This window comes from Panthera leo, chromosome A1 (genome assembly GCF_018350215.1).
Source record: "Panthera leo isolate Ple1 chromosome A1, P.leo_Ple1_pat1.1, whole genome shotgun sequence".
Taxonomy (NCBI): domain Eukaryota; kingdom Metazoa; phylum Chordata; class Mammalia; order Carnivora; family Felidae; genus Panthera; species Panthera leo.
In genome coordinates, this window is record NC_056679.1 from 53,688,443 (window position 1) to 53,692,905 (window position 4,463).

At 39.1% G+C, this 4,463-nt stretch overlaps 1 non-coding gene across 1 annotated transcript; it reads right to left on the reverse strand.

Moving 5' to 3' along the window:
• Positions 1-736: 736 nt before the first annotated feature.
• On the reverse strand, positions 737-843 carry LOC122202395. Its single transcript, XR_006194637.1, has one exon. It is a non-coding gene; the product is annotated as a U6 spliceosomal RNA (small nuclear RNA).
• Between the last annotated feature and the right edge of the window lie 3,620 nt (positions 844-4,463).

A 4,463-nucleotide genomic window follows, 5' to 3' on the forward strand; every position in this document is an offset into this window, starting at 1 on the left:
TGGTAGTTACTCTACCTCTGCTTGGCCAATATTGCTGATCACTTAATTTTTAGGAAGTCAACTGTATTGTTGCATTAGTAATTAGATTACAGTAATTAGATTACTAGTAACTAGTAATTAGAGCTAGTTTATAAGCCATACAAGCTCACTGCTCTCTTTAAAGACTGCATGCCCTCTCTGCTATGTTGCTCCCTGACCAACAAGCACAACAAAAAGAGACTTACCTAACTTATTCACTGTGTCCCCAACACTCAAGTTTTCACTGAAATCACAGATGTTCTGAAAGAGACTCCAAAAAAGGAATTGAAAAAGTTGAAATTCAGGCAATATAGTCCTCGTGATTCGTATGGCTTCCCATGGTATCAAACTATCTGGAGCTATACTCATTTGGATATATAAGTTGTGGAGTATTTTTTAAAAGATTCTTTATGTTCAAATCTTACATAGATTTATATCTGTGCATATGTGTGTATATTTATGCAAACATACACATATGTAAAACATGGTCTAAATGTGTGTGTATGTGAGAGAGACAGAGAGAGAGAGAGAGAGACAGATAACAGATATGGTTGGGAAGAAAAGAAGAAACACATCACTGCTTTAACCAAGAATGCTGTAGTAATTGTGTGAAGAGCTTATACCCATTGACTTCAAGTTAAATAAGTTCAGTAATTAAATAGTCTAAGTTATCAGATTTGGTCTGACCCCTCCGTTTTACTTTTTTTTTTTTTTTTTTTTAAATATGGAACGCTTCACGAATTTGCGTGTCATCCTTGCGCAGGGGCCATGCTAATCTTCTCTGTATCGTTCCAATTTTAGTATATGTGCTGCCGAAGCGAGCACCGTTTTACTTTTATCTCAGCAACCATGAAGCAAAGTTTTTTCCAGGATAGGCAAGCTGACAACATAAAACTGCACAAAAAGCTATGAAGTGCCAGCTCGGAGAATACTTTGATACAGAAACAAATAAACCTGTGTAAGTTAGCTGTCCCCAGGGTCAGCACTGGAGAGTGGCAAGATCCGCTCCAAGATCCGCTTTATCTGTCTGGGAGGCAGTGTGATATTTGGGCTTTGAACCAAAACACCTGGGTTTGAGTCTGGATTGAATTTCTATCACTTAGGAATGTGACTTTATGAAATTCATATAATTTCTCTGAATCTTAATTTTCTTTTTATCTGTAAAATTTTCACATCAGTTACCTCATAGGGAAATGGCAAAGTGATTTGAAGTAGATCTCTATTGATTTTTTTTAGTGTTCATTTATTTTTGAGAGTGAGAAAGAGAAAGAGAGAGAGCCAGGGAGGGGCAGAGAGAGAGAGGGGGAGACAGCATCTGAAGCAGCTGTCAACACAGAGCCCAATGCAGGGCTTGAACCCACAAACTGTGAGGTCATGACCTGAGCTGAAGTTGGACACTTAACAGACTGAGCCACCCAGGCACCCCAGATCTCTATTGATTTTTATCAGTTATCAACATAAAACCCACTTTTGTAAGTTCTCAGGAAACTTGAGTCCACTGACACCAGTTATGGGAACATTGATTAAAATAAAAACTGTGGGGAATGACCCAGGAAAGGTGGTGGATTACAAAAGAAGATTAAAAGACTCCCCACCTCCCACAGGGAAGAAGAAATGGGAATAAATGCATGAACTTTCAGAAGAGGGAAAGTACAGACCTTGAAAAGAGGGAGAAAAACTTTAAAATTCCTTACTGCTGGTGGCTGTTCCAGTGTGAACTGGACCACAGAAGATGCAGTACATTGTGAAATAATGAATATAATCACAGAAGACTGGAGGAAGGTTGTCTGCTTAGGATTCAAAGAATATCTGCCCACAAAATTGGTTTAGCCTTGGTCTGGTCCATATATGGACATGAAAAAGTAAACTAATCAAAAAATAAAGAAAAGGGGCACCTGGGTGGCTCAGTCGGTTGAGTGTCTGACTTTGGCTCAGGGTATGATCTAGTGGTTCATGAGTTCAAGCCCCACATTGGGCTTGCTGCTGTCAACATGGAGCCCACTTTGGATCCTCTGTCCCCCTTCTCTCACTTTCCCTCTCCTGCTCGTGCACGTGCTCTCTCTCTCTCTCTCTCTCTCAAAAATAAACAAACCTTTAAAAATAAAAGAATAAAAGACTTTAAAAATATAATAATTAAAAGTAAATAAATAAATAAATAAATAAATAAATAGTAAATAAAAAGTAACATCAATGGTTAGCTTGAAAAATGGCAAAATGAAGACTTCTCTGGATTAATTAATATTTTGGGTGTTGTCTCTCTGTTTAAGTTGAGATGTATACTTTATACTTACCTCAAGTATCTCTGATATGTTCCCGGAGATTTTGTCCACTATAAATATAGACTAGTTGGGAACTTTTCACCTGCTAATTGTGTAGCCTGTGATAATATCAGAACACCATGGGCCAAAGGTACTTCAGAAAAAATAAATAAGAAAATGGTGCAAATTAAAGATGTTTATGGAGGAGTCATTGCCCTGAATCAGGGAATCTACTAAACAACCAAGAAGCTACCTTAGGAGTCATCTCTTTGGAAGACCACCCAAATAAGGGTGAGGAAGATATTTATTCACAGGAAGAAAAACAAAGAAAATGTTTGCCGAGGGTATCAAACTTTTTGGCACCCAGAATATTTCTTGGTCCATTACTCTGTTATCTTCGAATAGTGCCATTAGCTAACTTCAGACCTAAAGGAGGAAATGGGTATTGTGTATACTTAAAATTTTAGTGCACCACAGGGCTCCAAATCCACTGAAAGAAGTGGAACCAGTCCTGTCTCAAAAGACAGTTCAGTAATTTGGGAAAGGCCAGATGAAGTTCCAAGTAAAATACTGATCACAAAGGAAGGCAGATGAAACAGATTATAGCCCACAGCTAGGTTGATTTGTTTTTAATATCAGTGAATTCATGATGCATGTATATCCGAAGGCCACAGCTGCTTAAAATGCCTTTGTCCTATTCAGCGTAAGTTTGCATGCGTAAGTTTGCATGCCTTCCCGGAGAATGGTTTCTGAGAACCTGATTTTCTTCACTCCCTGAGTCCCTCCCCTTTTGAGTAAAACAAAGGGCACACAGGCAGCATCCATCTCTTCATGTGGTTGTGTTCAGTGTCCTGATTCATGCTTATACCGAGGCTCTCATCTGGACCCCATCTCCCAAAGTAGCAAGAACATCACTGTTCTCATTTCCATTAATTATCACTGACCTTTGATTATGTGGAAAGAACCTGGGCTACAGAGTAATTTCTAACTGGACTGGGATACCAGTGCTCTCCTCTCCTGACTATGTGGCTCAGGCTAAGTTGTTTTCCCTTCTCTAGGTCTCAGTGGACCTTTGGTAGGTGAATTCTATTGCTTTTATCCCAGAAGTACTCTTTTAGTGATTGTTGCTTTCCTGTGTGGCTACCAATGGAGCAACTTAGAAAGAAGATGGACATTGTCTCTGAGGGGAAATAATGAGTTAATGTTTGGACACGCTGGGCTTGAATAGATAGGAATGTGACCAGCCAGGTGAACCCATTGTTGTTTTCAGTTTTACCTGACGCTTAGTTGAGGATCTAAGCTAACTACCCCTGGAGTGGTATGTACATTATCTGAACTTGTTCCAAGCAGGGTGCTTTTAAAACCTCCCATGGCTCACAGCTTTCTTCAGGTCCAAGTCCAAATATGGCATGAAGTTTAACGCTATCTGTGCACCCTGCCTCCTCTCTCCAAGTGTGATGATGTTCTGTATATACGGGGTGTGAGATGACTCTGCCTTGCTGGAGATTACAGTGTAGAGCAGGCAGAACTCATCTGGGTACACACGCACAGCCTGGAGATTAAAGGTCTGTAGGCATCAAGGAAAGCAACCTGAGGGGTGACCCAATCCTTAATATTGAAGAGGAGGAAAACCTCTCATCTTATTTCCTTACAACAATGAAATATATATCCTTTGTATTCAGTATCTTTGAAGAAGAATCCTCTATACACTGTGTGTGTAGCCCATTGTTTGTAATCTTTCCAGGTACAATGCTTTTCTAGTGTCTAATTTAAATCTCTTGCTATGATATAGGCCTCCTCCCTGCTCTACTCAGTGAAATAAGTCCACTTAAATAGCATTCCTTTGTATATGTTTACATTATCTGAAGTATCTTCTCTTCCACAAAATCTGCAAACCCCATCTCTTTAACTTCTCTCAGCAATGCAATATCTCTAAAACTTTTTAGTGGAAGTGTTTCTTTTTATCTGAAGTCTCTATCAAAAGCCAAGTTCTATTTCAACAAAAGTGGATATCATTTATTACACGTAAACACACCTTTGTATAGGTAACAGAATGATGACATTCTGTTAAACAAATAATATTCTAGGAGAGATTCATGATCCATATGGAGTCAGTATTTCTTTTCTACTTAGAACCCTGTGATGGTTCTATGTCTGTTTCAGTCCTACCTTTCAGTAAAATGCTAA